Source organism: Lynx canadensis, chromosome D2 (genome assembly GCF_007474595.2).
Source record: "Lynx canadensis isolate LIC74 chromosome D2, mLynCan4.pri.v2, whole genome shotgun sequence".
Lineage (NCBI taxonomy): Eukaryota > Metazoa > Chordata > Mammalia > Carnivora > Felidae > Lynx > Lynx canadensis.
Genome location: NC_044313.2, coordinates 56,397,475 through 56,409,432, shown reverse-complemented (window position 1 = coordinate 56,409,432; position 11,958 = coordinate 56,397,475). Strand labels below are relative to the sequence as shown.

Genomic DNA, 11,958 nt, shown 5'->3' with positions numbered 1-11,958 from the left:
GGGACTTCCGGGCGCGTGCCTGCCCCGCCCCCTCGTAGCGTCACTGCGCTCTGCAACGCCGGGGCCGCCTACCGACCACTCAGGCTGCGGAGGGGCGGGCCTCAGAAGCGCCCAGCGATCCCAGGGGCGGGCCCGGCTTGGCCCCGCCCCCTCCCTTTTGGACGGCTGGACGCGCGAGACGTGGCAGCGCTGGGGCTCCGAGGGCGGGGCCGAGTCTGGAGTCTTCGCGGTGCGCCTAGACTCCCCCCGATCGCCGCTTCTAGTCCGACTGCTTTCGCAGGCGCTCGGGCAAAATCGGGAGCGGTGACCGACGGCTAGGTAGGTAGGTTCTCAGAGAGAAGAGTTGCCCGACCGCCCTCGGCCTAGGGTGGATCCCAGAATGCCTTTGCTTTGAGTCGCAGTTCTGTTTTTAGAAGAACGGCGAATACGCATTGAGTGTTTATGTTCCAGGTCGTGCCCTCGTCGTATTTGACCCTGACAGCAGCCCTTATGAAGCAGATACTATTCTTATCCCCGTTTTGCAAATGAGAGAACCGAAGTTCAGTGTAGTCCAGTAACCAGACCCAAGTTCCTACGCTACGGCAGTGGCAGAGCAGCACGTTGGCTCCTACTCTGCCGTCCTTCCCAAACTTTTTCTCATTTAATTCTGAAGCCCTACGGGATTGGTATTGTTATTCCAATTTTACAGACAGAAAAACTAAGTCAACTGACACGATGATGATGTTTTTGTTTTTTTTATTTTTTTATTTAAAAAAAAATTTTTTTTTAACGTTTATTTATTTATTTATTTTTTTTTTCAACGTTTATTTATTTTTGGGACAGAGAGAAACAGAGCATGAACAGGGGAGGGGCAGAGAGAGAGGGAGACACAGAATCGGAAACAGGCTCCAGGCTCTGAGCCATCAGCCCAGAGCCTGACGCGGGGCTCGAACTCACGGACCGCGAGATCGTGACCTGGCTGAAGTCGGACGCTTAACCGACTGCGCCACCCAGGCGCCCCAACGTTTATTTATTTTTGAGACAGAGAGAGACAGAGCATGAACAGGGGAGGGGCAGAGAGAGAGGGAGACACAGAATCCGAAACAGGCTCCAGGCTCTGAGCTGTCAGCACAGAGCCCGACGCGGGGCTCGAACTCACGGACCGTGAGATCATGACCTGAGCCGAAGTCGGACGCCTAACCGCCAAGCCACCCAGGCACCCCGATGTTTTTGGACAGTAAGACTCAGTACCACACATAAACCTCTCAATTCTCCTTAAGTAAAATTATAAATGGAACGTAATTCCGATAAAAGTACTAATAGGATAAATAGGTTATGTGGCTGCAGCAGATCACAAATATTCAAGCTGAAATCTATCAGAAAAACCTCGAAATTGAACTCCTAAGATAAGGGAAAAGATACAGCCAATGTGCATCTTCCCTTTTGGCTCAGAAGTGTCATACTCTGCAAAGCATGAATAAATCATTTGGAAGCAGTGCTAAAAAAAGAAGAGGGTCCCCCAGGCAACGGCTGTTGAAGCCCTTGTGCCAGCAAAACTTGCCTAGTGAAGCTTTTCATCACAGAAACACGGTACCTTGGCTGGAGTTGGTGGTGACTTTCATTGAGAGATTGGCAAACCATCTTGAAACAATTAGAAATACCCCTCACGCAGAGGCACATCTGGAGAAAATGAACAAGGCTTTAGCAAAGATGGCTCTTTTGATGACTGAGACACAAGACCTGGCAGAGAATGTACTCAAGTGGCAAGAACAGCAAAAGGAAGTTTCCTCTTGTATCCACCCCCAAAATATTAGCTGAAGAAAGTTAGCTTCCGACCCATGATATTATAATGCCTCCTTTACCTTTTACTTCTAAAGTTCATGTCTAAACTATTAAGTCCAAGTGGTTGTTGCCAACTGTTTTTGCTTAATTATATGTAGTCATGCGAAGTTCATTCAGTCATAACATGGGCATTTCTAAGCTTTGCTGCTAGCAGTCCTGAAATAGTCCTCTTTATATTGAAGGACTAAGATTCTAAGTTTACCAAGTCCAAACTGAATTTGCCTTCATTTTTCATTTATTTTCATTCCACTTTTCAGTAAAGCTCGGGAAGATTAAATAGGACGATTACAATTTATTAACGTGAAGGCATCAGCCATATCTCAGGTAGCTGGCTTGATTATGTCTTTTCTTTTTAATGTTTTGTTTCTGAGTTAGAAGAGTTTTCTTGAACCTGGAAGTACATTGACCGTTCCTGTGGGATTGTCACTAAAATTGTTGCAGAAAAGAACAACACGACAAACCAGAGCGCTCTCCTTTGAAAGGCCTGCTTACCTTTCTGGTCCTCGGCTGCCATCTGGGAACTTAGATGTCAGCAAGGTTCCCTTCCCTCTCACTGGTAAGAGTTGCTCACTGTGACTAAGATGTTTGTTTGGTGTGGTTTGTGCTGAACATCTGTTTTCCTTTTGGGAGTCTAGAATGTTGGTACATGTTAGGAGGAAGGTACCTGTGTGACTGGCCCACAGTAATAACCCTGGGCGCTGCATCTCTCGTGAGCTCTCACGGAAGCCATTTCACACATGTCACAGCTCCATCGCTGGGGAAATTGAGCACATCCTGTGTGACAACACTGGCAGTGGACCCTGGAAGCTAGTGCCTGGTTTCCTCTGGGCTTTGCCCCATGCATCTTTTCCCTGTACTTTGTATGCTTTGCTGTAATAAGCTATAGCCGTGTGTACAACGATATGCCGAGTCCTGTGAATGCCCCCCACACATCATCAAACCCGGATGGGGGTGTCTTAGGGACCCTGACACACTAAGCAATTCCTGAGGATGTTCACTGGAACATTAGGAATTGGAAAAGAAATTAGAAAAGGAATTGGAAAAAAAATTAGAAAAGAAAAGGGCACATTATGCAAAACTCTTAGAGGGTTACCTTACAAAATGCTCAGAATATTTTCCCTATCTGAGATTATTGTGCATATAAAAGGGGATGATATACAGACACTTACTAATACTAAGCCTCAGGACGTATTAATTTGTACAAGTACTAGGATTATCCCTGACTTGTTTTCAGACTTCCGGTTCTCTCTTACTTTAAAACGTGTACGTCGATCTTTGTATTCATCACACTTCTTCACACAAGAAGCCCTCAACACAGTGGACGAGTATAGTTTGTAACGAAGCAGGATTGTTACCAAAAAAATATCCTGCCGAAACAAGCAGGAGAGATGCTTTGAAGCCTACGTTGGTGACTTTTGCAGATGGGGTATAGAGTGGTCATAGTGTCTCAAATGTCGCTCAACGTTGCTGAGACACTTGAGCAAAACTTTTGGTTGTGTTTCACCAGAAGTCTGTTCGAGCCCAGCCTTGCTTTCAGACATCTAACCCTGCACTTTGTTCTCCTGGTTTTCTGTACTTATATGCCTGGTTGTTTTGTCTTTTGTTTTTTCTTTTGTCTTTTATGTCTTTGTCAAAATTAAAAAATAAACCTGCAATTTCTCACTAAAAAAAAAAAAAGATTGACAAAGTCAACTACAGAAAAATAGAAAAGTTTTATATGGCAAAACAGCACAGACACAAGAACGATGACACCACAAACTCAGCAGATGGCAAGTTGGGGGAAAATATGCATAATTGCATCCCAAGTGAGAGATTAATATGAAAAAGACTAACTGTTGTTAGCAAATAGACAAAGAATAGTACCAGACAATTGGCAGGGAAATATAGATGGGTCTTTAAGGATGATAAATAATGGAGGTATAAGACATACTCTAGTGTATATAGATATGGGAAATAATAGAAGGTAAGACATTTAAAACTCACTGAAATGCTATTTTCACCCATTAGATTGGCCAAAGCGCACCTGTTTACTGGTGGCAAGGCTATTTTAAGACTAGTTGAGGAAGGCCCCACTAAGGTGCCATTGGGACAGAACCTGAGGACATGGCGGGGAGGGTGAAATGTTGCCAGGCTGATAGCAGAGGCCCTGAGGCAGGACTGTGCTCCGAAGGTTCCAGGAACAGCTGGGAGGCCAGTGTAGCTGGGCAAGGTAACAAGGGAAAGAACGGCAGGAGGTGAGGTGAGAGAATGTGTGGGGTAGGTAGTTAAGAGGGTTCTGAGCCTTCACCTTACCTGCAGGCTAACGAGGTAGCCCGGCACATTTTGGGGGTTACTGGCGCAGACACAGGCTTTCATTACCTCCAGCTTAGCAAGTAGTATGAGCTTCAGGTTTGTGTCTTCTCTACTCGCCCCTGCTAGATCCTTGGGAGTTGATGAGAGAAACAAAGGCAAGAAAAATGCAGTTTAAAGTACATTCCCTTACAGCCTGCAGCCCTTTGGTAGATGTCGGAGACCTGCAGCGTGTAACATTCGCCCAAACGTTTTTGGCCGCCTTCATGCTGTAATGTTTACGCTTCCCTAAAAACTACAAGCATCCTTATCTCGACAATAGCTAAATCTTCAGGGTCCTCGGAGACCCTCTTTCAGCTTCCAGAAATTCCTTGGACACTTATATTTATATACCTCCCCGCCGTCCACAAACTTGAAAGTATATAATCAGTCGCTCCTCACAACCCCAGTGCAGCCCTTCCTGCCCACGGGGCCTGTCCCCGTGCTTTAATAAAATCACCTTTTTGCACCAAAGACGTCTCAAGGATTCTTTCTTGAGGACGTGTCAAGGATGTCTTTTGTGATTTGCTCACGAACCCCACTTCAAATGCCATCAGGGGTGACACGGAGCAGCCCACGTGGATGCTGCCCATATAGGGGGTTTGCATCACAGCTGAGGAACCCAGAGCTTAGAGAACCCAAATCTTGGTGGACGGCAAGCACACCCGCCTGACCTTTGACCTAGAGGGAGGCATTGTTACGCTGGATACTAAATCTGTCTCCTGGGTGCGGGCTTGGACTCTGTCTTCCCAGGCTGTTCCTTGTATAAACACCTTTAAGAAGACAGTCCAAACAAAGGCAACAATAACTCTGCCCCAAGAAGGGGAGAATTGTCTCCCAGAAGGGGGCAAATCCTTAGAGCCTTGGAGGCCACGGTGGGGACTTTAGCTTTTATTGTGAGTGACCTGCAGAACCAGTGGAGGGTTTGAACAGAGGAATTTTATGTAATTCTCCCCCACTCTATTCTTACTCCCCAACAGAGTCTCAACGGTAGGTAGACAGGACTCAGAAACTAGAACGGAGATTGAAAAGCATCTGTGTTAGTCATGGTTCTCCAGAGAAACAGGACCAGTAGCATATATGTAGATACGTATATAAGAGGGGGTTTATTAGAGGAATTGGCTCACGTGGCTACGGAAGCCGAGACGCCCCAGATGCGCCATCTGCAAGCTTGAGAAGCAGGTGGTATGATTCTGTCCAAGCCCAAAGGCCTGAGAATCAGGCACCTGCTGGTGTGTATGCTCCTAGAACCAGGAGCTCTGATATCTGAGGGTAGGAAAGGTGGATGTCCCAGCTCAAGAAGAGAGAAAGAGAGTTTGCCCTACCTTTGCGTTTGTGACCCATTTGAATCCTCAAGGGATTGCATGATGCCCACCCACATTGGTGAGGGCGGATCTCTTTACTCAAGTCTACTGAATCAAATGCTAATCTTTTCCAGAAATGCTCTCACAGACCCACCCAGAAATATTTTCCTACCTACCGGGGCATCCCTTAGTTGGGTCAAGTTGACATGTAAAATTAACCTTCATGGCATCTGTTGGAACTGTCAACATGCGGGTCATAGGTGAGTGAGCCTGATAAACGCAGTTTTGGGGGAGTACCGAGTATGTGTGCTGGACTGGAATGATCTAAGGAGAGACTGTGGAGAGGAGGAAATGGGGCAGTGACCCTGGACAACGTCGTTAGAAATGTGGCTGTGAAGGAGAGGAGAACCAAAAGAGGTGAACCAAAAAGTCATCGTTGGTGAAAATCAATTATACCTTTCTGCTCAGTAGTAAAAGCTGGAATACCATGTATGTCAAGACTTAGAAATTCATTCAACTCTTGAGAAAAATGTAAACATTGCACTTTTTGTCATCTGGAGGATTTCATATAATGTTGATTAGAAAAATTGTCCTGAAAGGCAATCTGTTTTGAAATTTAAAGAGATGGGGCGCCTGGGTGGCGCAGTCGGTTAAGCGTCCGACTTCAGCCAGGTCACGATCTCACGGTCCGTGAGTTCAAGCCCCGCGTCGGGCTCTGGGCTGATGACTCAGAGTCGGGAGCCTGTTTCCGATTCTGTGTCCCCCTCTCTCTCTGCCCCTCCCCCGTTCATGCTCTGTCTCTCTCTGTCCCAAAAATAAATAAACGTTGAAAAAAAAAATTAAAAAATAAAAAATAAAAAAATAAAAAAAAATAAAATTTAAAGAGATGAAAGCATTAAATTTTCCACATGTTTCCCCTTTGACATAATCTAGAGTGCAATCAGGAAAAAAAAAAACTTACTTCTCCTTAAAGTAACTGTACATCTCCTAGTTTACAAAAGAGAGGGAAAGGGCATCTAACGTCAAGTCCTTTCCTGAAATACATTCTTATAAATATTTATATGTCTGGATTCTAGTTTCCTTGCTCATAATAGTTACACAAACTTAAGTTTTTCCTTAGATTTCCTCATGGACAGGGAATCCATCCAAAACTGAAAGGGTTTTGGAGTCAGAAAAATCACTAAAAGAAAAGAAAATTATTTTTTCTCTAAACCCCATGTCCTTCTGAATAGTATGTTACTTTCTTCGTCCCCTGTTATACTCCTGTAAGAGTTGAGGAACCTAATAAGCAAAAATGCCCCTTCCTCACTCTTTTCAAGATGACTCAGAAGAAAAAGGCAAATCAGAGCTCCCTGTGTCTTCAGCTCTCTAGGAAACTAGAGCAAGGCATATGCACTGTGACACTCGGGAGATTTTCAAGCCATCTTTGTCCCATTTTTATTAGGAAACATGCCTTATCTTTGTACGAGTGATTTTACGTAATATCATTTCATTCCAGTCAAATGTAGCAGTCTCAACAAGAAAACAAAAATGGGCAAAGGGCTTGAACAGACATTTCTCTAAAGATCTATAAATGGCCAAAAACATGAAAAGGTGCCCAACGTCATTAACCATCGGATAAATGCAAATCAAACTGACGCAACATACTACCTCGCACCCATTTGGATCGCTAGACCCAAAAAACAAAGAAAAGAAAGGAAGAGGGAAAGAGAGAAAGAAAAGGAAGGGAGAGAGGAAGGAAGGTAGGAAGGAAGGAAGGGAGAAAACAAGAAAATAAGTGTTGGCAAGGATGTGGAGATACTGGAACTCTTGGGCACTATTGGTAGGAATGTACAATGGTGCAGCTGCTGTACAAAACAGTATGGTGGTTGCTCAAAATGTTGAAAATAGATTTACCATCTGACTTAGCAATTCCACTTCTTCATTATGTATCCCAAAGGATTGAAAACAGGATCTGACAGAGATATTTGTACACCCATGTTCACAGGAGCATTATTCACAGTATCCAAGAGGTGAAAGTAACCCAGGTGTCCATCACCAGATAAATGAATAGACAAAAGTGATATATACACACAATGGATACTATTAAGCCTTAAAAGGGAAGGAAATCTGATGCTACATGAATGAACCTTAAGGACATGCTAATTGAAATAAGCCAGTCATGGGGCACCTGGGTGGCTCAGCCAGTTGAGTGTCCAACTCTTGATTTTGGCTCGGATCATGATTTCGTGGTTCACGAATTCAAACCCCTCATCGAGCTCTCTACTGTCAGTGCAGAACCTGCTTTAGATCCTCTGTCTCCCCCTCTCTCTGCCCCTCCCCAGCTGCGCACACATGCTCTCTCTCTCTCAAAAACAAGTAAAAACATTTTAAAAAATGGTTAATATTATAAATTCTTAAATTGTAAGATGTGTATTTTATCACAATTTTAAAAAGAATTAAGTTTTATTTACTTAAGCAATCTCTACACCCAGCGTGGGGCTCGAACTCATGATCCGGAGGTCAAGAGTTGCATGCTCCTCTGATTGAGCCAGCCAGGTGCCCCTAAAAAATTTTTTTAATGCACATGTTTCACTTGAAACCTCCAGCATTTTCACAAATTTGAGTGTCATACGTGCACAGGGGCCATGCTAATCTTCCCTTACCATTCCAGTTTTAGTATATGTGCTGCCGAAGTCAGCACGGAACCTCCAGTGTTGTCAGCTTTCTGTGCCTGGTCCATTTGAGCATCTCCATTTTCTGCAGGGTTATTCCAATCCTCATCAGCACTGACTTTCCCTTTTTTCTCTTTGGGTCCCTTCACCCCCTTCTTTGCAGGGACCTTTCAAAGTGTAGGCCCTGGCTTCAGAGGGGTAGGTTTAGAGTTTGGGGCATTAGTATGCATTCATATTTGGCTTAATATAGATACAGATGGCTATACATGGAAATATTTATACCTATGTGTATTTATACAGGTTGTTATACCCACATTTTTCCTTGCCGCGTCCACTGAGAGGACCTAGAAGCAACTCAGTAGCAATGAGCACACCCACCACCCAGATCTTGGTTTCTAATACCATTCTCCAATGAAAGGAACCAAGGCTCTTTGAGACATGGCTGACTCTAGGGCTAGGGAGGGAATATACAAAAATAAAATTACAAGGCAACCTATGGAATGGGAGAAATATTTGCCAATCATATATCTGATAAGGGGTTACTATCCAAAATTCATAAAGAATTCATACAACTCAATAGCAAAAAACCAACCTGATTAACAAATGGGCAGAGGGTCTGAACAGACATTTTTTCAAAGCAGGGCATACAGATGGCCAACAGGTATGTGACATCACTAGTCATCAAGGAAATGCAGCTCAAAACCACAATGAGATATTGCCTCACACCTGTTTCAGAATGGCCCTTCTCAAAAAGACAAGAGATAGCAAGTGTTGGTGAGGATGTGGAGAAAAGGGGCCCCTTGTGCACTGTTGGTGGGAATCTTAATTGGTGCAGCCACTGTGGAAAGCAGTATGGAGTTTCCTCAAAAAATGAAAAAAAATCGAACTACCGTATGATCCAGCTCTTATATTTCTAGGTATATATCCAGAGACAATGAAAACGGAGCTCAAAGAGATACGTGCACTCCCATGTTCATTGCAGCCCTGGTCACAATAGCCAAGGCACAGAAACCGTCTACATGCCCATTGATGATTGAATGGATAAAGACGACATGGTACGTATACACGATGGAACATTATTCAGCCATGAGAAAGAAACCCTGCCATTCGTGACAACACGGACGAGCCTGCAGACATTATGCTAAGCGGGATAAGCCAGAAAAAGAAGTCAGTACTCTAGGATATCACTCACACATGGAATCCAGAAAAAGCCAAACTCATAGAAACAGAGTGGAGTGGCGGTTGAGTAGGGTGATCTGTGTTACATACTCAACAGTCGCCAAGAGAGCAGATCTTAAATATTCTCACTACGAAAAAGAAATGGTGAATGACCTGAGGCGCCATGATGGAGGGGTTGGCTGACGCTGTGGTTTTAGTCATTTTACACCGCGTGAGCGTATCTCATCAATATGTCGTACACCTCGATTTTTCTTTAAGTTTTTAAAAATTTCTGTAAGGCATCTCTACACCCAGCGTGGGGCTAAAACTCACAATTCGGGGATCAAGAGCTGGATGCCTTTCTGACTGAGCCAGCCAGGAGCCCCGACGAGTTGTGCACCTTGCAACTTACGCTGTCGTCTGACCGTGTCCTCTCAACCAAACTAGGAAAAGAAAAAGATTGACAGAGAGGGGGAGGGGAGAGCCTGGCTGGTGCAGAGGAATCTGCGACTCTTGATCTCGGGGCCGCAAGTTTGAGCCCCAAGTGGGGTGTAGAGAATACTTAAATAAATAAAACTTTAAAAAAAAAAAAGAGTGAGCGTGATAGAGTAAGAGAGAGAGGAAGGGAGAAACATGTGATGGTATTTATGCATTTACACTAAATGATTACTATTTATAGGGATGTATCAAAGACCACGTTTTGAAAATGAGCTCTGGAGTCAGACCACATGGGTTTGAATCCCAGTTCTTCCACTTACTCACACTCTCACTTTGGGTAACTTATTTAATCTTAATGTGCCTCAAATGGATAATACAAGCATCTACCTCCGCATAGTGTCTCTGGTGGTGCCGTTCCTGGCACCTAGGTGGTGTCCAATGAAATTTGTTCAATAACTGACGGAGTGAATGAAGTAATGATTTTTATGGAGATTAAATAAGGTCATATAACTTTAGTTTGCTGGCATGGTGCAAACATTCAATAAAGGTTGAGTGTTACCATCGACATCCTCTCTAGCCTTGGGAATACTTCCCTAGCGTGGGCTGTTCCCTGTGTCTGGAACACCCTTCCATCTCTTCTGCACCTTGTTTCTCAAGACTCCGGTCAGGCAAAACCCCGCAGTCAGTCTTTCCCGGGTGGCCCCTTCCCAAATTGTCCCCCTGCTTCTTTTCTCCACTTACAGCACCTCTGATGTTGGGTTTACAATGATTTTTGTTTCTTTCATGATGGCCTTATTGAGATGTAATTCACGTATCATACAAGTGACCCATTTACAGGGTACAATTCGGTGATTTTCAGTATGTTCACAGAATTGGGCAGTCATCACCTCAATTTTCGCCATTCCCCAAAGAAACCCCATACCCATTAGCCCCACTCCCCCTCACTCCAGCCGCTGGCAAGCACTAATGTACTTTCTGTCCTGATGGATCTTCCTATTCTAGACTTTCATGTAAATGGAGTTCGTGCGAGATATATGGCTTTTTGTGTCTGGCTGCTTTCACTCAGCATAATGTTTTCTCGGTTCATCCAGGTTGTAGCACGTGCCAGTATTTCATCCCTTTTCACGGCTGAAAAATACCTACTTCATGGTCATACCACTTATCCACTCAGCAGTTGATGGACATTTGGGATATTTACACTTGTTGGCTATCCTAAACAATGCTGCTATGAACATCTGTACAAATTGTTGTGTGGACACATTTCTCTTGGTACATACCTAGGGGTAGACTGCTGTGTGATCTGGTAACACTATGTTCAAGTGTTTCAACACTATGTTCAAACCGCCTGTTTTCCAAGGCGGCTGCACCATTTTGCATTCCCACCAGCAGTGTATGGGGGGGTCCAGTTTCTCTACATGTACCATCATTTTTCAGTGTACCTCCATACCAGTGAACTTCTTGAAGGCAAAGAGGGTGAGACTGCGGTTTTCTGTCCCTCCAGCTCTTAGCCCAGCGCGAGTCACCGAGAGAAACTTTTCTTTCCCCAGCTCATCCCTGCTCCACTGGACTACATCAGAGTCATGGAGACATGATATCTTCCGTGTTAAAATATATGCTCGGGTAGGAGTCCACTCTGTTATTATACAGAATGAGGAAAATGAGGCCCAGAGAAGTCAAAAGATCTGCCTGATGTCACACAGAGCCAGAGCTAGAACTCAAGGCTCACGACTGGAAGCACAGAGCTCTTTGCCTGCAGTGCTCTGCAAAGTGCCTCTGAATTTACTCCAAGACCAGAGGAGAATGAACTTTGACTCCAGGGATCCGGTGGCATAGCCCTAGATAGCAAAGCCACAGGTAGCACCTTGCCCTGAGATAGCATGTTTCTCTTCAAAATCCGTGGGAAGCCAGCATTCAAAACCACAGCATGTCTGGTGTGTGTGTGTGTGTGTGTGTGTGTGTGTGTGTGTGTGTATGTCTTTTAACCTATGAATAACCTTGTGATTATTCACTCTCCAGTAATATAGAAGCTGCAGGTCTTTGCACGGTTCTACGCGGTGGCTCTAGGACCCCTGGGCACAGGTTGCGTCCCCGTGGGGTGCTGGAGCCCCCACGTGGGTATATTTTAACGAGCTGAGAGGAGAGATGCGAGGGAGGACAGGGATGCTAGGGAAGTAGACGTGACTCAGGTGTGAAACAGCATCACCATCTGCCTCCCAGGGAAGGAGCAGGCAGGCAGGTTAGGGGAGGATGGCCCC

The 11,958-nt window shown here is 44.8% G+C and overlaps 1 non-coding gene and 1 pseudogene across 1 annotated transcript; one reads left to right on the top strand and one right to left on the bottom strand.

Moving 5' to 3' along the window:
- Window positions 1-1,181: 1,181 nt before the first annotated feature.
- LOC115526925 lies at window positions 1,182-1,909 on the top strand (annotated as a pseudogene).
- Window positions 1,910-8,030: 6,121 nt separating this feature from the next.
- On the bottom strand, window positions 8,031-8,136 carry LOC115527833. Its single transcript, XR_003973069.1, has one exon. It is a non-coding gene; the product is annotated as a U6 spliceosomal RNA (small nuclear RNA).
- Between the last annotated feature and the right edge of the window lie 3,822 nt (window positions 8,137-11,958).